General features: G+C 38.1%; 3 long non-coding RNA genes across 4 annotated transcripts in view; all 3 read right to left on the bottom strand.

The window, feature by feature from the left end:
* Positions 1-10,142, bottom strand: part of LOC136277252 (uncharacterized) — a 12,720-nt gene extending 2,578 nt beyond the window's left edge. For both annotated transcript variants that reach the window (XR_010715806.1, XR_010715805.1), the window contains exons 1-2: positions 10,121-10,142; positions 9,363-9,534 (exon numbers count right to left, since the gene is read on the bottom strand). This is a non-coding gene — a long non-coding RNA (uncharacterized lncRNA). The remainder of the gene's footprint in view (positions 1-9,362; positions 9,535-10,120) is intronic.
* An 8,456-nt stretch (positions 10,143-18,598) lies between these two features.
* Positions 18,599-20,073, bottom strand: LOC131780786 (uncharacterized). The gene is made up of 3 exons (XR_009339912.2): positions 19,861-20,073; positions 19,375-19,481; positions 18,599-18,945 (listed from the first exon to the last, which is right to left on the bottom strand). It is a non-coding gene; the product is annotated as an uncharacterized lncRNA (long non-coding RNA).
* A 1,948-nt stretch (positions 20,074-22,021) lies between these two features.
* LOC136277250 (uncharacterized) lies at positions 22,022-22,902 on the bottom strand. Its single transcript, XR_010715803.1, has 3 exons — positions 22,819-22,902; positions 22,423-22,542; positions 22,022-22,141 (listed from the first exon to the last, which is right to left on the bottom strand). It is a non-coding gene; the product is annotated as an uncharacterized lncRNA (long non-coding RNA).
* Between the last annotated feature and the right edge of the window lie 5,092 nt (positions 22,903-27,994).

Genomic DNA, 27,994 nt, shown 5'->3' with positions numbered 1-27,994 from the left:
AAAGGTAGTGCCAGTCTCTGAATCGTTTTGGAGTAATTTAAAATTTTTAAGAACGATAGATTTAACTGCGTGGTTGTTAGGGTGAAATGTAAGAGTAAATGGAATGCGGTCAGTGTTTTCCTTCTCGGCCGTTTGTAGTGCTGCCTGTCGATCGATTTGTTGGGCACGGTGGTAGCCCGCTTGAACGACAGAAACAGGATAGCCACGTTTTTCGAAAAACTGGCATAATGACGTAATTTTTCGGAAAAATCAGAGTCGTCACCACATAAACGACGAAGTCTGAGAAACTGTGAAAAAGGTATGGAGTTCTTGACGTGTGAGAGCCGGATGAAAGGAATTGACGGCGTTTATAAATTGAGTGAGCTCCTCTTTGGTAGAGGACGTAGCGCCGATTCAATCGTCAATGTAGCGGCCGAAAAGTTCAGGTTTTGGGCCGTGGTATTGGCTAAAAAATTGATGTTCGCCGTCAATTCCTTTCATCCGGCTCTTAAATATACCTGGGAAATTTCCGACACTTCTTTGGCTTTTCGTAGACATCAAAATTTCAACTGAAGGCAACGGCTTATGTACTAGTGTTTACTACAAACCTACAGATTCACATAGTTACTTGTTGTATTCATCCTCACATCCATCACACGTGCTAGAACAATAACACGAGCTACGAAGTTCATTGCCATGTTACGACCGCTCCACTTGAATACTAAAATTCACACCTGTGCCCTTAATTTTTTTTTTTGTTGGGAAAGACATGTTGCAAAGCAGGTTCGAAAGAAACTTTCTTGAAAATGGGAACCTTATCTGTTAAGGCTAGGGCTTATCCCCGCGAAATAAAAACAAACAATATGAATTTTAAAAATGCCGCCATATCGCCGCTACAGTGTTACTATGGAAATATTGTCATTCCCATTCCTTTTCGCACGTAAATTTTTGCACGCGTTTCAAGCATGCGCACTCATTTTGCTGCTGTGTCCACACGGCTCTCTACGCCAGTGGATGAAAAGAATAACGTTATTGAATTGGTGTAAGTAAACTTGAAAATCATCCTTACTTATTGAAAGTGGAATTAAAAAACCTGAAGAAAATATCGAATTTTTTACTAGTGTGCCATCCAGTGTTCTGGAAGTTTGGAGGTGAAAAATGAAAGGATAATCGATGGCCTTCTACGCAGCTTTTACGCTGTTTTCAGGTTCCCGCGCGGAATTAAATAGATTGCAAAGTAGTCAGTTTTATTGGTAAAGATTAACTTTGTGCGAGCTGTGAGTTCTTCTCGTAGCAAATTGGGCTCAGAGGAAAATGGGAATGAGGAAATGGGGCAACGGAAAACCATAGAGGCAATCGGTTCAGATTTCAGAGACAGCCTCCTGCTTTTACTCCTGATGCAACAGCTGACGATTGTATGGGAGACTGTACTTGGAGGGTCTGAATGGGGGTACTTCGATAACACTAAACACTTATTTTTTTGGCTATATGATATTAAACAGTTAATTTTAACACTAATATTAAAAAATTCATTGTAACATTATTTTTTCCCATAAACAAACAAACCACGCCCCAAAGGGAAAATATCTATGTTGGGCCTATGTTTATTGTATCAAAGAGATTTTTGGTGCCCGTATCAAGAAATGACCCATTGTTCCGGGTCAACTTTTCCAAACAAAAGTCCTGAGTAATTGGTAGTCCTGAGGGACTTTGGCCGAAGAGAGGCGGAAAAGCTCGTAACTGATCGAGAAAATTATCGGAGTGGCAATTTTGCTGCACTGGGGGAGTGGGTAGTGTAGATATGAACTAGTAAAATCAATCTCCATCGGTGTACCCAGGGGTAGACTTGACCCTCGTTTAGTGCATCGAGCCAAAGGTTCGCAAATTCAGAAATAATTAAATTTATCCGTATTGCAGTGACTCATTTAAACCACCTCTCTCTATATGTAAGTCAAGTCGCCTGCTTTTTACCGGTCAGTTTTTTCAACGTACAAATATATTTTTTGGTCTTACTACTGATGTTAAATACAATCGAAAGTGACGGTTTTGTGTGGAGAGCCTCGAGGCGATTAAAGACCTTGTTTCTGGCGCACAGCTGTTTTCAAACGAGGCATTCATCATTTTTAGAACCAGTATGTTTACCTAACACGAGGATCCTTCTTTGCAAAAGCGCCGAATTCGTGTAACTATGTTGATGATACAAGATATACTGATCAAAGCAATGATTTCTAGTTTTTGCGAGAGCATGTATTTGAGTTATTTTCGTTTTCAATCAAACGCGTGGCGAGATGAGAGTGTTATATTTTTCTCTCACAAGTCTCACAATGAAGAAGGTGCGAGTTTTTTTATTTATTATTTGCAAAAAAAGCAGGTCGTGCTTAAAAGTAAGTCTCTCTCATTAAAAACTATCAGAGTTTTATGGCGGATTTTAACAATCTTTGTTAAAAGTAAGGAGCTGTCAACAGCTTCTCCAAATTTTCGCAGAGAGCAGGCGCTGGCGCACAGCTGTTTTCTAATGAGGTGCTGACTTTCTGGAACCAACAAGTCTACCTAAGAAGAGGATTCCTTCATTTAAATACTTTGAGACTGCTTGAAGTTGGAGTGACCGTTCTACTTTTAAAAAAGGAAAAGCAGATCTTGCTCGTATAAGACTTTTCTAAAAACTGTCAAAACTGAATTCTAGAAATGTTTTTAGAATGAAATACTGCTAAAAGCAAGTTTTCGAGGTTTTGGCAGAGCGCGTTTGTTATCACTTTTTATTTGTTCCTTTTGTCTTTTACCTCGGGCGTGGCATCCAACGAAGGTGTGATTTTTTTCGTCGCTTTAAGAAGACGTGGCGAAGAAGGGCTAACACTCGAAACGTCAGCTTTTTTACTCTTTACGGTGGCCAATTTACATTTTCAACTCAGTTGTTTAATCTTTAATCTTTAATCGAGATACTCCTGAAACAGTAATAACTATACCAGGAGGACTAATTACAAAGAATAAAATTGAATAATTTTTATACAGTTTAAGATTTAACAATGTAAGAAAAACAAAGCTTAGATAAAATCAAAGCTTGGATAAAACAAAATAATATAATAGCGTAAAGATAAAATTAGTATGGGCTAAACCGACCTAATTAATGAAAGAGCATTTGATCTAAATAAATCTATATTAACAATGTTAGAAGAGCTTAGAGATATATTGTTCCACAAAACTACTGTCCTTGGATAAAAAGAGTATTTATATATATCATTATTCACTTTCAATTGTTTGAAAGGACGACAGTTTGGAGCTCTTGATGGTCTTTCATTTGGTGTCACATCAGATGGGAGTGATATGCCAACGTGGCCCATATATATTTTATAAAACATAGTGCCTTGTGAAAGAAGTCTTCGGTGATGGAGTGAATCCCAGCCAAGACTTTGTGCCATAGGTGTAACATGGCTATAATGCGAGTAGTCGTTAAAGACGAATCGAGCGGCTCTTTGTTGGACAGATTCAATTTTGCTTATGTTATGCTGCCTATATGGGTTCCATACAGAGGAAGCATATTCGAGTTTAGGCCTTACAAGAGTACGGTATGCGATGTCTTTAACTTTATAGCTACATCCACCCAACACTCGGCGCAAAAGACCCAGAGTTGAGTTAGCATTTTTGCAAATATTATCTACATGAGTATTCCAGCTTAAGTTGCTTGATATCGTGACGCCAAGGTACCTTGTAGAGTTAACTTTGGAGATATGCAGACCATTTAAAGTGTATTGAAACAGGGTTGGGAACTTTTTACATGTTATTCCAAGATGATAACATTTTTTAAAGTTAAAGTTAAGTTGCCAACTTTTCGACCATGAAGATAACTGGTCCAGGTCGTTCTGTAAAGACAAGCAGTCCTGCGAACTTTGAATTTCGCTGTATAGAATACAGTCATCAGCAAAAAGACGCAAATTAGCATTTATACAGTTCGTGATATCATATATATACAATAGAAACAACACCGGCCCCAAAATTGAACCTTGCGGGACCCCAGACAAAACAGGCTGGGGAGAAGATTGAGTGCCATTTATGGAGACAAATTGAGAACGGTTGGACAGGAAGGCCTTTATCCATAACAGCAAATTTCCTCTAATACCGTAATAGTTCAATTTCAGCAGTAGCCTTTGATGGGGTACCGAGTCAAAAGCTTTCGAGAAGTCAAGCAGGATAGCATCAGTCTGGCGGCATACATTAATTGATTTGGCCCAGTCGTGTATGGCTATTATGAATTGGGTTTCGCAGGAAAAACGCTGTCTAAAGCCATGTTGCTCGTCGATAATGATGTTATTTTTAGACAGGTGTTTGGCCATATGACTGAGCACAACGTGCTCCATTACTTTACAGTATATTACTTTACAGTATATAGAGGTTAAAGACATTGGTCGGTAATTTGAGGGAAGAGATTTATTGTCTTTCTTATAAACAGCAGTGATAAGGGCCTTGGACCAATCTGAAGGGACCGTGTTGAGATTAAGTGATTGCTGGAAAATAAAAGCAAGCCATCCAGAAGCAGATTGAGATATCTCTTTCAACACACGTGCAGGCAATTCGTCAGGACCGCATGCCTTGTTAGGTTCCTGGTTCCAATCAATATCGCCTAGGTTGAAGTCACCGCCCATGATAATATTGGGGTGGTTTGGAACTCTCAAGAAGACATTGTTAAGAGAGTCGTCTAAATGGTCAAGTATCTCAGTGGAAGAGTTTGGTGGTCTATAAAAGGACGAGATGTATAATGTCTTCCTATTTGCAATTTTGAGAGAGGACCAAAGGGCTTCGCAACCATCCACATTAAAATTCGGCTCTTCAATACTTGCAAGGTCTGATTTAATTGCTTGAAAGACGCCTCCGCCGAACGCGTTTCTATCTCTTCTGAGGACTGAATATGAAGGCGGGAAGATTGAATATGATGAAATATCTGGATTGAGTTTTGATTCAGTTCCCAGAACAATATCAGGATCGTGTAGATCAAGTAGAGCTTGAAATTCAGTAGAGTGTTTAGAGCTTTGAAGACCATTACAATTAATTATCATTCCTTTTAATTTTGTTTTCGTGTTGCGCTTCGATGAACTTGTCGCTGGATTAGATCTTGGAAAATTATTTCCATTGTCAACCACAGAACCAGACAGAATATCAAAAAGTTCAAAGTGTCTGAAGACAAGTCCAGAAGCGTAGGTGAGAAAAAACTTGGAAGGTCACAATCAGGGCAAATCCACGAGCATGAAGAATTTGCAAGTAGTTGGTATTCATCATTATTCATCCCCAAACAGCGGGTGTGAATCCAAGAATCACATGAATCACATTGTATTCCACGTTGATTTGACTTTACTGGCTTTTTACATGAACCTCAAGGATATTTCCAATTTGGGCCAGGATTGGTATCGATGTCCCCACAAAGTAGGAGTAGGTTTAGTAATGTGGTTGCGATAAGATGAAGCGAAAGCTTCGAAACCCGACAAACAAGTAGATTCAGACTTGATAGTAAGTTCACTCATGTTATTTGAGTTGGAGGTAGCTGCAGGCGGTCTCGGGATCAAATAATAGCGGGTAAATAGGCCAATAAACAGAAAAACCAACGGAGCTCGAAAATATACGTCCATCTTCCTTTGAACGAAACCGCTTGTTAACACTTAATTACCTGTTTTTAATTTTGTCTAGTATTTTCAAAGCGCCTCAACGTTAAATTATCACGATAGGATTTCAATTGAGTTTTTTCCTTTTTGCTTTAGGAAATGTTGCACTTGTTTGTGGTTTTGAAAGTTAGTTCTCTAATTTAAAAAGGACTTTCATCAACCTGTCACGTAATTTTAGTTTGAAAAACTTGCTCTGGCCTCGAGGAAGTCTTTGAGCAAATACTGACGATTCGTGTCGGAATTTACTATGAACATTTATACAGCTCCACCTTGCGCGAAAGCCACGATGACCATAATTCACGGACGTCAAGAAAACGCAATACAAACGATCTGCTCAAACCTCATGGGCTTCAGAGCTACAATACAAATTTAAGTTGACAATGAGGACAAACAGATTAAACAAAATGCGATGTAAATTTACGCTGATATGCCAAATACTTAAAATTTGTTGATAAATATTTTTAACATGACAGTTTTTAATGAGTCGTCGACATTGTAGTTAAAATAAATTTATGGAGCTGCAAATATGACTTTTTTTTCGCCATACACACTATCTTGAAATTTGCTTAGTCCTTTTCATATTACTCATAGTTTATTGAATTGTCGTCTGTCTTGTCTCAACATTAAATCAACACGTAATAATGGCTCGAAATTATTTGAAAAGTTGCTATTCTTGTAAAATCGTTCATTTTCTTCCTACGGCTTTGTCACCACAAGTTAGACAAAAAGCACAACGTTTTCCGTCCTTATGATAAAATCATCCCGACAATTTGTGCACGATGAAACATTTAGCCGGCTTCACGCACTCCGTAGGAGTTTTAAAACACATTTTAGGCGCACTTTTACCAGAATAAACAATACATTTCCCCCCATTACTTAACATAGTATATGTATTGTTCAAGATGACAGACAAGACAGATACCAGAAGCTGTTTATGTCTTTCTATAAGACACCAAATGACTTCATTAATAAATTATCTCCTATATTTTTCCAGCTTGTCTAATTCTTCGGCGGAAGTTGCTCGAATTTTGAATTCAAGTTACACTTGAAATTGTTTAAGTTCTCATTAGGTGTGATATGCCACTGAAAAACAGCTCAGTAATTTCGAACTTCATTATTATTAAAGAAATAAAACGTCGGAAAAATTGTGTGATTCACATTTCTAGTCATTAAGTCTCTATTGTTTAGATATGCAGTTGTATTAGTCTTAATGCACGGATGGTTTAATTTGAAAACTGTCGAACAATCTTTAGAACTTATGCATGGACGAACTTTTTTCAACAGTCGTTACCTATTTGTTTTGTATCTGAGGCGAAGAACTGAACATAAATTCAAGAAAAAGTTCCAGTAAAGAAGAGTGAAATTGTTTCAAAAAAAGCTTCAAGAGATGGGGTTTTGCCTAAGTTAAAGAGGCTTGCATTTTTCAGGGAACTTATTCAGCGTCGCTCTTAAGGCCCTGTTTACCATTCGAATTGTTATCAGATAGTTGTCGTTTAACTGTCGACTGGTCTCATTCGCGTTTTCAACGACGTAGAGAGTACTTTATTTAGGCAGGCGATAAATTAAATCGTGCTATTTTTTGCAATTACGTAGAGACCAAACTGTTCGAGTAAAGCTCCTGTGGACTTATTTTCTATCGATTACGACTCATCTTTCGTTGAATGTGTTTCATTGGCGCCTTGAAACGAAGTAAGTACGTGCATATCTATAATATGGAATTAACAATCAAGGAAATGCAAGACTAGAAATACAGAATATTGTGGTGAAACTTGTAAGATTTCCTTTGCGAAGCATCGTGTGTTATAGTCTTCATCCTGAACTTTTCATCTTACACTTAACGAAGGGTAAATTATGATTTGCCTGGTTTTTACTTAAGCATTCATGAAATAATCAGTTCGGGATGTTAAACGCTGACAACCATAGCAATACTGCTTCCGATGAAGGAAAACAGCTCAAGGCCACTCAGAAAGTGGCATTACATCGTCGTTTTATAATCGATAACAGAACCTTGGAACCTTTTAGCCATCACGGAAACATTACAGCATTTAGGTTTTTAAAATCATGTAAGAACATTAAGCAGCAGGCTCGTAGTACATCAAGGTGGTAAGACATCCAATAAATTTTATTCGTGCCTTGAATTATGTATTGCCTCTATTTCATTTTTTACGGTCTTTTTAAGGACAGGAGTCTATGAGGAAACGGTTGCTAGATCCTTTTTTTTATAACTCTACTTTTGGTGTGCTGTCTTGTTAAAAAAAAAAAGAAAAAAAAAAAAAGAGAAATTATAGGTTCCGCGTAACTTAACCAGCCCAGGGAAAATGGAGGAAAATTGATACTGCCTTCATTTGCGGATTTTTGCCTATCTGATAACAGGAATTTAGGATAATTTTATATGTCTCAATTCCGCGCTCAGATATTTCCTCATGATTTCAGCTGAGATAAAGGAGGTTAACACATAAAATGTTTGGGACAAGACAAATTTGAGTAAAGTTTTTAATTGTTTTTGTTGATGTCGCTGTTACCGCTGCTATATTCTAAATTCCTAACTTTTTGTATAAAAAGGCCCTAGATAAATAGCTCCAGCCCTCTCCCTCCCAAAAACGGTAAAAAAAATAAAAAAAAAGTTGAAACAAGAACAAAAATTGGTAGCATCGAGCATCACTTGTCTTTTGTAGAGAGCATTTTCGATATTATTTTAGGGAAGAGAACAAAAGCCATTAATAAAAGCTATACGCAAATTTTTCTCAAGTTCCTTTTCTATTTCATGATCGTTAAGCCATAAAAAAAAACTTTATTCTTCTTCATAAAACTTTTTTCTCTTTCTTCATTATACAGGTCCTTGAAAATTCAGATTTTTCCTACTTGAGTTTACACGATCGCCTTTGGTTAGTTAGACCGATTACCATAGAAAGAGGAAATTTATGCTAATTTCAATTGAGACAAGCCATCTTTTTTCTGGCATCGCGCAACAGATTCATACATGGGGTGATGTATGAATAAATTCAGTATACATTGGACAATTCGACTTTTTCCGGGAAATAGTAAACTTAGATTAAAAATGTCAAACTCTATATTTCCCAAACAAGAAATATCGAAATAATCGGCAATTTAACGGTCGACAGATGCCACCTGCTATTGAGGTGAGTACCTTGAAACTAATCATTGAACATGTTTGTGCTAATAACTTTCTCTTAGACTTGCACAATACGCGATTTTAACTTTTGATAGATAAGCTATGTTTATGGACGAATATACAACAAAAAATTGTAACTATTCTTTACCATATGTCAGTACTGTTCTCTTGTAAAAATAATTTTTCAGATATGATTGAGTGCGGTTAAAATGTGCTTCCGTACGATGCAGAAAGATCAAATTTTCGCCTAGTAAAACGCGGGAAAATTGAACATAACATAGTGTCATGCTTAAATGTTATTGAGAGAGGAGAGATGGGAATGTAACTATTTTAAATGAAGTAATTCGTATTTGCCGAAGTTTTTAGTCGTTTTGCATCTAATATCCAATTTTCTGAATAAGAAACGCTAAAAAAACTTTCGTTAAATACCCTTTAATTTTTCAAAAATGAGTTCCAATCATGGGTAGATGTTGAATGTCGGATTTTGACTTAGTCTTTGCTAGTTGTTGTAACTTTAATTCTTTTTGTATCAGTAATATAGAATAAGTTGTACTCATAAGTGAATCGAAGGATAAAAAAATGATTCGCCGTCTGCGACTCACCTTTTCCAAAAGTGAAGTTAGTCAACAATGCAGTCCAGGTCAAGAACACGAAAAATGAACAAATTCCATGCCTTCTTCAAGGTAACGGTTTTCTGTTTCTACCACGCGCGTATGACACAAGTTTTAAGTTGATCGCTAGCTCCAAGCAGTGGATTGAGTTTCCCAAATCGACCTGTCGTTATGAACGAAACCTTATTATGAAAATAAATTTTAAAAAAATGCTTGCAGCTGTCAGTTCCATGTGGTAATTAATGTAAATGGCGCAAATGGATGTTATCCGCTTCGCTCGATGGAGAGAATTGGGTCTCTTAGGAATATTTCACATGTTAACATACGTATTAGACACCGAAATTAGTCCTTTGGCCAACATTGTAAAAATTTCGATTAATTCTTTTAGGTCCAATTGATGGCGAAAAACGCTAGGAAAAGCAGATACTTAGACGCTAAGTTGTACGTTTTTAATCCAAAAACTTTTGGATTAAAAACTCCCTATTATTTAACATAGTAAATGTTTTGTTCAAGAAAATAAAATTTAAGGATAATGATCTTGTTTCTTTCAAGTGATCTTGTTTCTTTCAAGCAGCTGAAGATGTTTTCTCACCAAGTGTTTGTGATACCCACATTTGGAAGCTCGGTAAATTTTATTTTCGTTTTATTTCAACTACACAGAAATAGGAGTTAAGGCTGAATATCAAATCTTACCATGGGGTGAAAGTCAAACTCAAGTTTTTCATGCATTAAGTACAGTCATCTCCTACCTTCCAAGATCCACGTTCTTTGGTGCCCAACACTAAACTTATTTAGCCAAACGCGTTTTCTTTTATTAGTCTGGTAGCTATGGTTACGATAGAAACTGTTGGTTTCAAGCCAAGATGACAATTAATATTAGAAATGAACTTCCTGTTTGGGCTCTTTGCACAAAAAGCTAAATTGGTAGAATAATACGCGGCGAATAATTTAACTTAGTGCAACGGATTGACTGGAGTAATGTGTCTTGGACTATAAAATGTCATTATTAATTCCTTGAAAGTGTCGCACGTCACGTCAGGTGCAAAGGCATTATAATTATAGATCGTCTTTGGTAATTCATGTCAAACAAACGCAATGCAGGTGAATTTGAGAGAAGAAACGAGAGACTTTAATAAGAATTAAAGGCAAGTCCAGCGAAAATGGTTTTGAGACTCACACAAACATAGATAAAGAGGAAAATTTTGCACTTCGTACTCCTTAGCTTGATGAATTTTATTAAATTGATTACAGTGTGTATATAGTTAGTCTATGTTAATGAGACTGGAAAGACAGATGTTTTCTTTCTGTCATCCATAATTTTCTGAAACGTGTTGATTTTCCTTGTATGATTCTTTACCTTATTTTCTACAATCGGTTTATTTAAGAAAGCCGCTTCCTGCGTGCTTTATAACAGAACAGAGCACAGTCAAGGCTTCTCTATTTGTTAACTAAAATAGTTCGGCAGGTCGAATTTAAGGCCTTTGCCTGAAGTTTTTAATACAGAATCTTGAAGTGAAATGTTCAGTGAACTTCAGCCGAATTATGGCTAAAAAAAGCACACGAGTTTTTTCACATGACAAAGTAGAAAACAAACTGTTCAAGGCGAGTGTATTTTAAATGAACGACAACCGAATTCACCGGAACATGAAGATCGCTCGGGATGACAGCGCCGCAAAACTCGGCTGCAGTGACTGAAGTGACTTTCCACTCAACACATCGGAAAGGATATCAAAACGAGCTCTTATTTTTCACTCGAAGGGCGGCCGATGTAGTTTCTGAGGCTTGCTTTACTGTGATGAGCGGAGATCGCCATGATAAGCGAACCGCGATGGACTTCAGCATGATCATATTTACTCAGACACCGTCATGATTAGTATGAATTTTAACAGTTATGCCAGTTTGGTTATATTTTTCATCATTTCTGTTTTGTTCTGTTTTGTTTTTGAACTCTGAACTTTATATACTATACGAGTGTTGGCTGTGTTTGATTTTTATTACCGTACGTAAGATTGCAATCTAACTGAGCGTGAAAATCTTTATCGGAATGTCTATTTTTTTTTTCCTTTGAGGATTTTCGTATCTGCTCACGTTTTAATAACGTAAATTACGGCGCCTGGTATGTTTACAAACCTTCCTTTGGTTCTTCTGTTGCTACTTGCCGGCTCACTTGTTCCGAAATATCACTTTCAATTATCGGAAAAAAAGCTAAAAAGAAGTCCCGGAAAAGGTCGAACATAGTACAATTTGGCAGATGGCGTGACAGCCTTAGCTCAGTTCTATGCTCTATACTCTCATAGAGTACGCTCTTTCAACCAATGACAGTGCGCGTTATATCCGAACTTTATTATAAAGAATAATATAAAGATAAAATAATAAAGATTTGAACGGCTGCCCATGCACTAGAAGTGATTATCAACATTGTCTGTGTGCGTACAGCGTTTAAAGTCTGGTTAAACAGGTGTTCTTAGGCAATATTGCCTGATGCGTTATAGTTAAACAAACCCATTAGAGACTGGGGCTCCACGCTGTGGTAGACCAAGCACACACCAGGGTAGGTGAGATCCAGATATAGAAACTTCTTTCCTTAGTGTAGAGGCAGTAAAATCATTGTGTTTTCGCTAAAAAATTGGGCTGAAATGGCCGTGACCAAAAGTTGCACTTGCTAGGCTTGAAATTTTGAGGACTATGTCACTCCAACCAATCTATTAATAAAGTTTTCATTGTGAGACATACGCTCTAGGGTTGTTTAGTGCGATTGTAAAGGAACTGTTTGCGTCCGTCTGCGATGACGGACGTTGGGTTATTTTTCCTTTCATCAAAATGCTCCATTCAAATCTCCTTTCTTCTTTTCTTCAAAATTTTAGTGTAGTTTTTCCTGTGACAAACAATAGCACCGCATCAATTCGGCCGTTGGTGTCATGTCCGGTTCTATTAGAAGAAATGGCCCATTGTTCCGGGTCAACTTTCCAAACAAAAGTCCTGAGTAATTGGTAGTCCTGAGGGACTTTGGCCGAAGGGAGGCGGAAAAGGTCGTAACTGATCGAGAAAATTATCGGAGTGACAATTTTGCTGCACTGTGGGAGTGGGTAGTGTAAATATGCACTAGTAAAATCAATCTCCATCGGTGTACCCAGGGGTAGACTTGACCCTCGTCTAGCGCATCGAGCCAAAGGTTCGCAAATTCAAAAATAATTAAATTTATCCTTGTTGCAGTGACTTATTTAAACCACCTCTCTCTATATGTAAGTCAAAGTCGCCTAGTTTTTACCAGTCAGTTTTTTCAACGTACAAATATATTCTTTGGTCTTACTACTGGTGTTAAATACAATCGAAAGTGACGGTTTTTTTTCTTCGTTTTGTAGTTTTGCCCGCCTCGAACTACAAAACGAAGACCCTCGCTAACACGCTTTATTTGACGCTAAAACAATAAAATCGATGTGTTCTTCGTTTTATAGTTTTGCTCGCCTCAAACTACAAAACGAAGACCCCCGCTAAAAGGCTTTATTTGACGCTAAAACATCGAAATCGGTGGGGTCTTCATTTTGTAGCTTTACCCGCCTCAAACTACAAAACGTACAAAACGACCCTCGCCAAAAACGCTTTACTTGACGCTGAAACATTGAAATCGATGGGGTCCTTTGTTTCGTAGTTTTACCAGCCTCAAACTACAAAACGAAGACCCTCGCCAAAAACGCTTTACGTGACGCTAAAAAATTGAAATCGGTGGGGTCTTTATTTTGTAGTTTTACTTCGTATTGCTAGTTAAATTGAATTATGGAGAAATGACTGCTTGCATGTTTGGTTTAGAATCAACTATCGATATTTGAGTTTTGTTTAACTGTCACTACATGCAGCAACCTCATGCAGTGAATTCCTCATAGGTTAAACTTGTTATCACGAAAGTTAAACGTGAGAGTTGTTCCTTGTTTTTAGTTTTCCCGGTTTTTCTTGCTATTATACAAAACGAAGACCCCATCGATTTCAATGTTTTAGCGTCAATTAAAGCATTTTGGCGAAGGTCTTCGTTTTGTAGTTTTAGGGGGGTAAAACTACAAAACGAAGACCTAATCGATTTCATTGTTTTGGCGTCGAAAAATGTGTTTCAGCACATTTCATTTAATTGATTTCCAAGTGTGCGGTTTTCGGTTTTCGGTTTTCGGTCTTGGGTCTTGGGTCTTGCCTTTGTAGAAAGCGGACGTTAGGACTTTATGTTTGTTCTCAATCAACCGAGGCGGCATTTAACGAATCAAGGGGTGTGATTTTTTTCGCGTGTTACGCTTTTGCTGGGCTTATGCATTTACGCTACGGTAAGCAAATTATGGGAGGCGTAGCGCGAAATTCGATTGCCCTAAAATTTGGTAGATGAATCTGACAGCGTCAGTGATGTTATTGAAAAAAAAAAAAAAAAAAAAAGGAAGAAACTAGCAGAACATGACTATGCGAAAAAAAATTGTGGGAAGAGATTATTCAGTTTTTCTTGCTTACGAAGCGCGAAATTTAAATATACTCGGATTGAACAGTCGAGTCGAATGAGAGAAATTGACGAGCGTGTGCGACTATTTCCACTCGCCATTGTTTTTCTAACTCCTTTCGTTAAATTGAAATACGGAAAGAGAAAGATACCCGTAAAACCACGTGAATTAACGACGCGCGAGGCTTCGGACGTTATCACCAGGTTTAAATCATAGGCTAGAGGAAGGAGAATATGAACCTTTTTGTGCACATCAGGAACAAAATCTCATTCACGCAGCGCGAAATTTTAAATACCCGCACATTAAACAATCGAGCAAATGACGATAGCCTTCTACATGATTCAACGGCGTGGTAGGCTTCGGACGTTAATACCAGGTTACACATGCTCTCGTCACCTTTGTATCGCACAGTGAGCCTCTAATTGAATATATTTTTCGCCAGTTGTAAAGGAAAAACGGTGACATTTCTTTACTTCAGATACGAAAGCTACAGTCGCTCCACCATCCACCCCACCGTGACTATTTGCATCCTAAAAAATCTACCATAATCACCCCGGCGGGGAGGATTTGTCGTATCATCAGTTTTGCCGATGGTTTAAATCTGCCGCTCGTATGATAATCGGAAATTTGAAAAATCCCGCGTGTATTTTAAAGCTGTTTCCGCCATTGTTCCAAAGTAGCCATATACGGTCATTGTTAATCGTTAAAAAAAGCCTGCTCAACTTTCAGCTGATCCGCTTTTCTTGATACTCATTTTCCAACAATTCGGGATTATTTCAAGACTTCCGAAGAGTGAGGAAGATATCCGAAAGCTTCCGAAGATGTCCGAAAGCCGTCGAAGATGTCTGAAGGCTGCCGAGGATGTCCGAACACTGCCGAAGATGTCCAAAGACTTATGACCGACGATATTTGAAGACTACCGCAGATTTGGCTTGTACAAATCATGACAGTTCTATTCTTAAAGCGCTTTTACAGCGAGAATACACCAACCGTGACCACTTAGAGAGAATATATCAGTAACAAATCAGATTACGATATTCAAATCAAACAGCCAATGGGATAGAATATCGAAATAAACAGTAAAATTAAGCAAATTTACGGATTGTCATCCGTTGTACACCTCAGTATGATTGGTTAGTTTTGTGAGATGGTCCCAGTTGGGGTATCCGCACTGTAAACAAAAGGAGATAAATACGAAAATTACAAGGAAAATGAAAGTTAACATAAATGAGTGTTAAAATTTGAGTAGTAATGAATGCAATAACAGTGTATTTCTTTTACCAATAAAATCGGCTGCAGTAAAGTCTCGTTTTTGAAGTGGGAGACTGCATGAAGGTTCTCCACCTGAGTTGTTAGCAGCGTACGCAGGTCAATGTCACCAAGATAGTCCTCGTTTACATTCTTAGCGCTATCTCGTAGCTGTTCCATACCTCGTTCGAGAAGCACCAATGACTCCTGTGTTTTGCTAGAAACAGTTCCTTCAGGGCCATTTGTTGCTGCCGTTTCTTTCATTTTATAGTGCTTTCTTACTTCAGCGACTGTGTTTTTAATATAAGAATTTACAGATGAAACATTATACACAGCATCTTGAAGAGATAATTGGACCGCGTCGATGGTATGTGCACCAATACCAAAACTATCATAGAGACATCCGAGGTTGCGAAGAAAAGACACTGTGCCAGTAAGCCCCGAAACTAGTTTGATTGTTCCTGCAGCTATATCAGAAACAAAAATAGTGTTCTGAAAGGAACAGTTTGCATGAACTTGTGTTAATGAGCAGCTTTCTTCAGTTCCATCAGCGGTTCCTTCATGGCCAGTACCCAACAAGGTCTCGACTGTTGCACTTAAGGAATTAAAGGTCTTAACCTTTTGATATTTGTTGTCGGTGAAAACAATGTTGCCCTCATAACCATACAGCCTCTTGATTTCCTTGCAAGAATCTGAAGAATTCCGCAAGAGTCACTCAACGATGACAGAATCGAGGTTACAATCATATAACCCTCCAGCTGCACCAGTTGCGGCCAAGTATACTGATTGCCGCAGAACATAAAGAGATTCAACACTTGTCACGTCATTGGGGTAGTTTATCTGTCTCAGCCTACTACCGATGACAGCCACTCCATTGTACTCTAATTGCAGCTGCATTATTCTTCTCTGCTCATCATCTGCACACATGAGGATATCCTTACTTGCCGCAAAGGTGGAAGTTGGTTTAGTCGGTTAGAGTTGACTGCTTGGAAAGATCAAAAGTAACCCTGCTTCGATGTCTTTCAAAAGCAGAATCTTCACCGTAAGTATTTACGAAGTGTTTACGAAAAAAAAGAGATTGGAGTCCAAACCCCGTAGAAAAATACCTATTGAACTCGTAAAATTAACCACAACATTTTGCTTAAATCAAATCTCCGAAACTTACTGAACTTCCAAACAAAAGGGTAATAATTTGCGTGAACGAAATCTCCAAAAAAAAAAAAAACTAAAAGCAACTCCGTAAAACAAACAAAAAAAAGTACGCGAAAATGTCGATGTCAGTTTTCAATGCCAGGGTTGGAGTTCTTTGACGTGATTTGCTGATCTGTGAAAATCGTGCGCCGCGCGTGAATACATGACAAATACCAAGGGGGGAGAGGAAGAGAAAAATTATAATTTGAAATTTGAAAACGAAAGAGATTTCCAACAATCCCCAAGTTAGTCTCGTTTTGTATTGTTCATCCCCATCTACCTTAGGTTAACCTTGTTCTACCCTGTTAACCCCCATCTATGCCATGTTAGACTGCACATGCATCTAAACCAGGTTAACTTAGTTGATAACACTAAATTACCCTGTTAAGCCAGGTTTGTTTTACCGCGTTCCCCCTCATCTATCCTCAGTTAACCACGTTTTACCACGTTCACCAACATGTACCCTGACTCAGCCACGTTTTACCTTGTTGACCCCCATCTACCCTAAGCTAACCAAGTTCTATCACGTGAACTCCATCTACCCTAAGTTAACCCGTTCACCCAAGTCTACACCAAGTAAGCCTCGTTTTACCAAGGTAAGTCTCATCTACCCCAAGTTTACCACGTTCTCCCACATTTATAGTTCATCTTAAAACTTCGCCTTCCCTTAGTTACCACGTTCCACCTCGATAACCCACATCTACTTTAAGTAACTCATTGTTGGTATTTTGACACGCCCTGCGAGCTACTTTAAAAAAATTGGTAAAAAGTCATCGATACTACTACTAAAACGTCCAATAAGATATATTTAGCGTGCGTACATCGACAAAATGGTAGCTTTCTTCAGGCCAGAACTCATCAGGGTAGAAACTAGAGCAACGTTCCCTCTTGTTATTAGCTGCTTAAACCCAGTATCCCCCACGGTTATTCCAAGCAACTAGTGATTTAATTTCAGGTATAAAATCAAGTTGTTAACTGTAATTGCGACGAGAAGGCGCAATATATTGTCGTTGTGGTGGATTTGGTAAGAGCTCGTTGATGTAGTTACAATACTGATGATATTTCATTCGAGATGCCTCGTTTCTCAACCTGACCTAAGGCTCCCTACTTCCTTCGCTCTGCTGTTACTAACGTACTTCGTTTTATTAACTGAACACCAGGAAAAGGCTAAGATTCTTGTGAATTTTTAAGAAATACATGTATCTTATGACTAGTACCCAGATCGTACTGTATCACTGTTCAAGCGCTTGGATTATCTCATAAATTCTACATGGGACTGCTTTTGTGCTTTCCTAACCCTCTCTAGGCATGAATTTTCCGAAACCCTTCCACTCCCTAAAGTGATTAACAAGTAACTTCTTCCCATTGTTCGGATAGTTTTTGTTCATGATGCGTGACAAGTTCGCAGTCTCGACCATACCGCTAACAAGGAGCCAAAATGGCCCTGGGCTCGAGATTGGATTGAACAAGTTCGTGGCAAGGAAGCTAAATTAGTTTACCTCATTTAAAAACGTCTCAGGGATATTTTCAGATTATGGTAGCAAGCGATCGAGGAATTTTTTTCCTCTAAATAAAACCTGATTTTCGGATACCTTTGACAGTGAGTTATTTGGAGTCACAGAAATGTTTTCTATGAAATTGCAATTCGCTAAATGTAATTTAGGCAAAGTGAAATTACAAGCCAACGAGGTAAGCGGCCTCCTCCTCGATTGTGCGTGATGTGTGGGATGATCGCAGGGGCCTTTTGTTCATCTTGTGACTTACGTTGCATCTCACGCTGTCATTTTTGAGCTGATCTTTGCGGATCTGTTGCTTAAGCGAACCTTTGCGGATTCTGGCTCCCAGCCCGTCCCTCCCCTTCTATGCATTGGTACGTATGGGGTCATGTGAGTACTTTCTACTGAATTCTTTCGGTGTGACGGTGTCAGTTGGCGGCTGCATGCAGGGGTGGTTGCCGCTCGCAGGGTTGCCATGGATTCCTCCGTTCAGGCTCCCGTCCAACCTTTAAGTCACCAGTTCCCAAGCTCATCTATTAGTGACGAGTTTAATTATCCAATAAACAGGTTTTAAGAATACTCAAACTAATCGAGTAGAAATTGCCTTTATCTAACAACAAATTCTTGTAACTAAGCAGCTACAGGGGAGAATTAACTACCGGATCTTTGGTTTTCAAGGGTTAAGTTCTGCAAAGACAAGATTACGTCTAATCTTAAATGAAGCTTACAACAAAGAAAATTACACAGAAAAGTAGCTAAATTTTAATGTCAATTTTACATTTGTATACTTGATATACAAATATTTATTCACAAATGCTCAATGTCTTTTAACAGTTTCTGAATCACGTTAAGTTGTCACACGCTAATATGAACGGTCTATATGTACAAATGTGTAAACATTGGAGACTACACAGGAACAGCATACTTGTAATATGAATATTTATTTACAAACGCTCAATATTTTTAACAGTTTCTAAATCACCTTAAGTTGCTTCACGCCAATATGAACAGTCTACATGTACAAACGTGTAAATATTGGAGACTACTCAGGAGAAGTAGTTCTTGCTTCCATACATTAAGTGTAACATCTGTATAATGTTTTATTCGGTTTGATGGCGCTCAATTAAATCTTCTCCGAACTCAGTGTTGGTGGAGAGCATCAATCCTCTGAAAAACAAAAGCGTACTCTTTAGAATCATAATTCCTGTTATCCTCGTGTCTTTGCATTTAACTTGGTATTTCTTAAAAGGAAAAAATAATTTAAAAAAATTATAAACCCAGGCTGTAAAGGAGCAACACTCCTATAAAGTGCGCGAGATGTCATAGAGAAAATTTATTGGTTTAAGTGGTAATTTCACCAGCCTTTTCGCCATTTCGTAGTTTCGCTTTCCCAAAGCTCTCAGAAAGCACTTGTCGGGAATCCGGAGTCCAAACATACTCCTCTACAATCCTCTCAAGCATCAGAGCTTCCAAGTTACCAAATTTGAAATACCAAGTTCGTCCCCTCGAAAATTATACGTAAGTATTAACGAGATACTACATTTTGACTTCAAACTAAGTAATTAAGTAAGTAAGCAAGTGAGTACGCGATCTAACCCTGCAAGAATTGCCATCAATTGTGCTAATATTGGCTATGGACGCCGCATTGAAACAATATTTCAGCCACACACGACGAAATCACAAACCACATAGGACAAAGACATCTATCGAAATAAAAATAATCACAATTTGAGTCAAGGATACCATTTTATGTAGCCCCTAATTGTTTTAAGTTATTTCCAGTGAGGCTTCATTGCGGCCAGGCTGCTAAGCAATATTCCAATGACAGCGTCTTAGGTTGAATATTTTTAAAGAATATTTGATTACGATTTTTCGAATGGTTATATAAATCATTTAACGGCGGAGATAAAAATAGTGTTATTTCTGGAGCAAACGTCTTCCTTGTTTGAGCCATATGGTTATTATAAATTGTGGACGTCGTAAATCCTCGCATAAATGTGACCAAATATCAATGAAAGTAATAATCGGTTGGGTTGAGTGTTACAATACAGGTACAAAGCTGTAATAGCTACCAATACTTACACTGAAGACTCGTATTGCTATCTGTGAATTTCGTGAAAATGTTGTTCCATTCTGTTCCTGCTATAGGGGAGCTCTATTCAAATCGCCTGTTTCCTCCTCATCGCTTCTTTCTTTAGCACGTCTGGTCTTCTCGGCCATTGAATTCTGGTCAAAGTTTGAATCAAAAACGGAACTTCGTTGCTGAATATTATGCCCTCGCGACTCTCCTGCAGTGCTACACAAGTTACCAACATCTCGCTCACGTCCACCTGGTAAAGTGGAAAAAAAAGAAAAAAGGAATTAAGCATGTGAATATCAGAAAATCTTTAATAGACCCAACCACATTATTCTAATCAAAAGTTAATCGACTTCGTGCACTCGACGCCGTCAAAGCTGTTTACCTTAGAACATCATTTCTTACCAAACCAAAAATTTGTATGCTGCATATTTTCAAAAACGAGGAAAGAGAATAAGAAAACTTCGGGGATATCTCTGACAGCCACAATGAGTGACAGGCCTTTTCACCAATTAATCAAGTTAGTTGTAATCCTTCATATCAGCAGCATGAGGCGTCCTCTTATTCGCTCCCTCTTTGCCTCAATCAACAGAAAAACTATTGTAGCAGTATTCTCGCCAATCTTTGCTACCTAGCAAAAAGTCTCAAGGCTGTGCTCTAGCGGCGCCCGGTCGCCTCAGGCGACTAACATTTGGTCTCGGGCGACTGAAAAAGAAAAGCGGTCGCCCGTCCGGGCGCATAGATTTCGGCTTGTGTGAAAACTCGAAACGAAACCAGCAAACGTATAGAAACGGAACGGAACGGAACGAAACAAAAAGAAACTCCATCGTGCTCCCCGGCTCCCGCTAGCCCGAAAAGCAGTTTCAACAGTGGAGCGCGTGATTAATAAAACGAAACCGTCCTTGATGCAAATTTGTGTTTATTTAATTAGCTTCGTCCGTGGCATGCAAGATGTTTATCAGCACCATATTTGGCGACTTGCTCTCAATTGCGATCATTCGATCAAAATTTGACGAAAATGAAACTTTAATATAAGAACCCTTTTGTTTCGAAACCTATTTTAGTGATCTTCAAATAAATTTTCTTAGCGGTTTTAACATGTATGTGGTTAATTTATAACAGAATTTCATGATATCACCAGTTCGCCAAAATAGAGTACGTGACTGCTAAATATAGTAACTCGCTTCGCCGCCCGTGCCCGGTGAAGTGAATATTGAACGAGAGAGATTAAAGATGAAACTGTTTGGCAATTCTGCGGATTCCCTGGAACTGTAAGAAGTATACAACGCTACTCTTTCAAAACGTCACGGATTAGTAAAGATTGTCATTCAGCAATGGTTTCCTCGGCCGGAAGTCGCACAAACTTGCAATCAAGTTTTAATGAAACATCCTATCAATGGTTTCGTCTACTTTCTGAAAATTTTAACTTTCTTGCAAATAGTAAGTTGCAATGACGAAGGCTTCCCGATTCACTGTAACTTTCTCTAATGAGAGCTAGATAAACTTTGAAGTCCATCCATGAATCAAAATCTTTGAATAAGGATTTTTTTATTGTTAATTATTAACTGATTCAACTATAAAATGGATTATTAATTAACTAATCAATTAATTACTAATTAATTAATCAATTCGGGCGACCAACCTGGAAGGCTGGGCGACCAACCTGAAAGGCCGGGCGACCTACTTGTCATGGTTAGGCGCCCGAAGGGCGCCCTGAAAATTTTCCTAGAGCAGAGCCTTAAGTCTTCTTCGCTGCTACCTTCTCCTCTCTCCTGCTCATTGATTTTGGGCTTTGGTTCGAGCCGATCAGGGTCTTGACTTGCAAATTCCATGCAGGCTTTCATCAAAGATTCCTCTTTTGCTTCGTTTTTTCCTTCGTATTTCGCGACACCCTCAGGGCCACAACACTCCTCCGATGAGGGGTTTTCATCTAAATCTGTTACAAAGTTGAAAACAGAAGAGATGCTGAAATCTTTTAGCGAGAATTGTGTTCATACATTATTATACATAACGTGTAATTTTCCTTTTTTTCTTCACACGACCCCACAATTTCATAGCTTAAAATATTATCGAGTATAAATAAAGGTCATGCATCTACCTACCTATAGAACATTCTGAAATTTATTTACGTGTAAGGATGAAATCAGGATGAAAAATATAGGGTACCTTCACTCGAAGTCGTTGAAAACTTGTCTTCAGAATAAGAGGTTTTGGAACTAGAAGATTTACAAGACGATGACTCTTCATCACCTTCATATTTAGTTTCTTTTATCGCATCAGTGTGATCTGTTTGTACATAATGTGATAATTTAATTAACACAAATCATCATATAACTTTACTTAAGTTTCGGCGTATTCAGCATCTCAGTGCTGATTGGCACATTGCAAATTTATATAAAAGTAAACAAATCGAATATGAGGTACTAGATCAAACGTGTACACTTTCTTATTGATGCCTCTCAAAACAACCAACTACTCGTGAATTTTATTATAATTTTGTTAAATTATGATAAAAAATTCTGAAATTTATTTATATGTAAGTATTCAGGAGGACAAAAATAGGGTACCTTCACTCGAAGTCCTTGAAGAATTGTCTTCAGAATAAGAGGATTCAGAACTAGAAGATTTACTAGACAATGACTCCTCATCACCCAAATATCCAGTTTCTTTGATTTCATTAGCGTGATCTGTTTGGACATAATGTGATTATTTAATTAACACAAATCATCGCATAACTTTACTTAAGTTTCGGCGTATTTGGCATCTCAGTGCTGATTGGTACATTGCAAATTTAAACAAAAGCAGAGTAATAGAAAATTTAGTATCAAACGTGTACACTTTCCTCTTGGTGCCCCTCAAAATAAACAACCACTCGTGAATTTTGGTAAAATTTTGTTAAATTATGATAGAACATTCTGAAATTTACTCACATGTAAGCAAACAGGATGACAAAAATCGGTTACCTTCACTCGAAGTCGTTGAAGAATTGTCTTCAGAATAAAAGGTTTCGGAGCAAGAAGATTCACTAGACGATGACTCTTCATCACCTTCATATTTAGTTTCTTTTATCGCATCAGTGTGATCTGTTTGTACATAATGTGATAATTTAATTAACACAAATCATCATATAACTTTACTTAAGTTTCGGCGTATTAAGCATCTCAGTGCTGGTTGACACATTGCAAATTTAAAGAAAAGTATAGCAATATAATATTAAGCATCAAAATTCTAACTGTTGAAAGGCAAACGAGTTAGTTGTTAGGGCAGTGTAACAGCGGTAGGCTCAATATCTAGCGGATCCATAGGGTCTCATAATCGAATCGAGTCGAAGCTAAATAGAGAACTACCACGTAGTAAATCCGGTTAAGTGGCAAAGCAGGAGATTTTAACCAGGAAATTCTGAATCTCGCCGGCATTCACGAATGCCACGCCTATGTACTGGAGAGTGTTTACTTACTAAGTCGTCTTTGCGCTTCCTCAGCACCTATTACAAGCCAATCGACTGTTGGGGGGAATTCTTGATCTTCCCAATTCTCGTCAGAGAATCTACGCATTAATTTATAAGCTAGAAAGCCTGCCTTTCCTGCAGCAGGGGAGTTGAAGAACAATTCAAACAGTTGTTGGCCAGTATAGTTTGTTGCTATACGAACCAGTACGCGTAACACTTGGTTTGGTGGTGAGAATCCTAGAAAAAGTGATAAAGAGTTTGATAATGTTTACCAAAAAAATTTGCAATGTTCAAAACATTTTAGAACTGAGGCTTTGATAGGAATTGGTTTGAATTCAGGAGTATCATTAGTCTAATCGTCAGGATGAGAGTAGTCCTGGGAAGGACTGTAGTCGGTTACAGTGACTTGCGTTTCAATAACCTCAGCGAAAGGTTATATCAGGGTCAATTGAGGAGTTTTTCAGGGTCAGTCGGGTCCAGAGTTCTTGAAAACGAAACAGCCAGTTTTACAATGATGTTATTTGCTGGTGACTAAATTAAATATGAAAGTAGCTAAGTAATGGGCTTCATTTTACAAGGGTAACGCCTAGCAGTAACTACAATTAATGACAAACCTGTAGCCGCATTTTATGGTACAACAAGCCTTTGTTATATATGAACAGAAATGTTCCTTCAGTGATGGTAACAGATACAAAGATGAAAGAGAAAGATATTAAGTCTGGATCCGTGGCTACTTCCCTTGAGGAGAGTGTTGCTTACATAGAAGTTTCTCGAATAAAATTTCTGAACTATTATAATACTTCACGAAAGTGATATAATCTTGCGCGTCAACTTAGGTAAGACAAATATGTACGTATACCTTCAAGCTTTTCAGATAAATCTTCTGACGACAGAGGCTGTAAAATAACAATATGTAATGAATTGCAAATAGTTAAAATTTCAATTCTAGGTTAGATCTAAAGACAGAGTGGTAGAATGTAAAATGCAATTTAGAAGACAAGAAATTCTTTTCTATTAAGTAATAATGTAGAAGTAGTGATTAACTGTTTAAAAATAAAAAATCTCAAAATGGAAATTCTTTACCTCAATGCGATCTTTTTCTAGGAGGGTTTCTAAAATAACCAAAAACAAACAAAAGTTACTAGCTTAATTTGGTGTGAAAAGGGCATTAGATAAAATGCCTTAAGTTTGGAAAAATCACAAAAAATAAGGAATTTTCCACTAAGCGTCAAAAGTACTCCTGAGTTGCACAGATAGAGCAGTTTTCAGAGTATCAAAAGTGACCATGGTTTGCTTTGGTTTTGCTTTACTTCCGTGATTGGTCCAGAAAACTCGCTCCTTCAACTCAACCCAATCAAATGCAGAAACTAACACCAATCACAACTTGGTTACTCGGCGTTTTCCCGCGCTTTAAGCCGGTTGCCTGTTTTTACGCTGAATTTCCATTGGTTAATAATTACTTATTAATATTTGTTTTGATCGATATTTGTGATTATTATGATTTGGGTTTTTCGACGCTTAATTCAAAACTTTTCTAATGCATTACTGCGCATGTGATTGATCTGAAAAACTTGCACCGCGATAAAACGTAGCGCTAAAACCAGTAGCAGCTTGGATAGTTTACGTTTTTCCGCATTTAAGGTGTTTGTTATTGAATGTAATAGAATTTACTCTTAGTTCCTTTAGATATCTAACTTTGTTCTGATTTGCCTTTGAAATTCACTTAGCCTTTTGTTTCGCGACACTCAATAGAAAAGCGCTGTCTTTCCAGTGAACTTACCTGAAGCCATCTCCACATCCATTCGTTCCTGTAATAGGAGAAAACACAAGGGTCAGGTAACAGGCACCTTCGAGCATATTCACCTTCGTTTTCACATTTATCTTATTATTTTAAAATTGCAAAGACGTACTCATACTCGTAATCTACAGGTTTTACTACTTAGAGCAAATGATAGTTGGAAAAGAATTCAGAAGGCCATTCCTGAGCCTCCCAAAAATTTATCACTTAATCGCATTAAGTTTCTACGCTTGTCAGTCGAAAGAAGGTCCCTCAGTACACCACGAAATTGTTGTAAATCCTACAGCAAGGGATGGATTGTTTAAAATTTGAAGGGAACGGGGAGGTTGAGCATTTGAAAATAATTTCTGAGAAAAGAGGGAAAGTTTTTACCTCAATAGGAACCCGATTGGAAAGGAATCCTACGAGATGAAAAAACACACACAAGTTAGACTTGTCCAAGATAAGATGCTTTAACTAAAAAACAAATAAACGAACAAACGCAAAAGTCAAAACTTTTACACAAAAATAAGAGATTTTCAATCGATTGTCAAGATTCATCCACAATTGCTCTAAAAATGTTTCACTAAACCCACAATTCGTCTTAAAAAAAAAAACACTCACACCAAGTTTGAATGTAGAACTATAACGAAAAGAGGCTTGGTCGCTTAGGTTTCCAGTACCTGAGGTTGGATGTATGTTCTAGGATTTACTCTCAGCTCCTTCAGATATCTAACTACGTTCCGATTGGCCTTCGATAATAATTTGGTTTCGGTTTCAGGACACTCAATAGGAAAACTCTATCTTTTTAGTGTACTTACCTGAGTCATTGTCGCCCTCCTCTCGTTCCTGTAATAGGAGAAGAAAACAAGTTAGCTAATATTCTACTTCGAGCATATTCGCGTTCTGCGTTATGAAACTCATGTCAAAGACATACATGTACTCGTAATTCAACAGGTTTTAGCGCTTCAAGCACGGAATAATTAGGAAAACGTTCAAAAGGCCATGTCTCCCAAACACTTCAGATTTATACATATTGAGTTGAAGCTTCTGTGCCTGTCAGTCGAGATTGATACTACTATTGATACTACACTACTAGTGATGGATTACTTTCAGTTTGAAGGAAATAAAGGGGTTGACTGTATTTGAAAACATTTCTGGATTTTTGAGAAAGAAAAACCATTGAAAAAATTAAAGCAAATCGAGCCCTGAGCATAGAGAAGATTAAACGAGAGCTTAAAAAAACGATTACCAGAAACGTGTAAAATAAACTTCACACAAGAAAAAAGACGCTAAAAAGTTTCATATGTAGTGACGTCTGCTGAAACATCAGGACAAACGGTGAATGAGAGCAGGTTTGGAAAAAATCATTTTATTGCGAGGTAGTAAGTAACCCATAATTAGCTATCTTCCTTATACTCTCAAAAATATTAGCAAAAACAAACCTTTTCAGCTAAGGCGACCTGACGCTGAGGCCCCTTTCTTCTCAGCTTTCTCGAGAGCTTCTCGACCCCAAACTTGGTGTTAGAACTGTCGCCGAAATAGCAAGGTTTTCCACTGGAAAGAAATTAAACTGTAAGGCACAACCATTATTTGATTTTATACCTATGGACCATGTCATCATAGATACATTACATCTTTTTCTGAGGATATCAGATGTTTTGATTGACTTGTTCATAAGAGAGCTGAGAAGAAGTGATGCTATTGAGAAAAAAAAAACCTCTGATGGATTCCCAAGAGATAAATATAAACACATGGCATGTTATGAAGAATTTATCAATTAAAGTATGGGAATCACTTTTAATTTTAGAATCAACAAAGAGAGCAAAAATCTGGAATATAGAGATCTTACTGGACCAGAAAAATTGAAACTCTTTCAGAATCTAAACATTCCGACCTATGCTTGTCCCTCATTGCAGTCAAAACAAAGACATACAGGTGATCTGGGCTAAATTTATGGACATAATTGGTGATTTGAAGCTAGATTTTACATCTGAAGAGGGTATTCTTGAATTGAAAAGAAATTGCACTTTCACTTTCACTTTCTCAAAAGTTTACCAAGAAAAAGATGTCACTCCCTACATGCATGCACTATTTTATCATGTTCCCGAGTTCCTGTCACTTTATCAGAACATAGCATATTACACACAGCAAGGCTTGGAGAAATACAATAATAGAGCTTCTAAAGATTTCTTCAGATCCACAAATCACAAAGGGGTTGATGCCCTCAAACTACTGTTTCTGAAGAAAAACAGGATTCAGTTCCTGCAGGCAGCAGGGTATGAAAGGGTTAAGAACACCTACAAATGCAATAACTGTTCAAACAAAGGCCACAACATCAAGACATGCACATTGTAATAACACAGTCCGTATCATAGTCAGTCGAATGGAAAGGCTGAGAGCGCCGTTAAGCAAGCGAAGAAAATTCTGTTAAAGTGCGGCAAGACTGGTTCAGACGCGTTTCTCGCTTTAATAGACCATAGAAACACACCGCCTGCGAGTATGCAAATCAGCCCAGCACAGCGGCTATTTAGCAGAAGGACAAGAGGTCTCCTCCCGATGACTGCTGCATTATTAAAGCCATCTGTTTCAGACGAGAACGTGACATATACCAAGCTTCATCGCCGCCAGCAGCAACAAGCCAAGTACTACAACAGAGGCGCACGAGACCTCCAGCCCTTAGAGCCCGGAGATACTGTGCGAGTTGAGCCCTGGCGCGCGGGAAGAAAAGAGTGGCAAAAGGGTGTCGTAAAGAGTCGCATTGACAAAAGATCTTACGAGGTTGAGTTGCCTCAAGGACTCCTTCGACGAAATCGTGTTGCGCTACGCAAGTCTAATGAAGCGCCTATCAAAGTTGAAGATGACGAAGTCATAGAGGCGCGCAAGCAGTCATCCACAGAGACACGCGAAGATA

The sequence above is a fragment of the Pocillopora verrucosa genome, chromosome 12, assembly GCF_036669915.1.
Source record: "Pocillopora verrucosa isolate sample1 chromosome 12, ASM3666991v2, whole genome shotgun sequence".
Classification (NCBI taxonomy): domain Eukaryota; kingdom Metazoa; phylum Cnidaria; class Anthozoa; order Scleractinia; family Pocilloporidae; genus Pocillopora; species Pocillopora verrucosa.
This window is presented reverse-complemented; position numbering and strand designations above follow the sequence as displayed.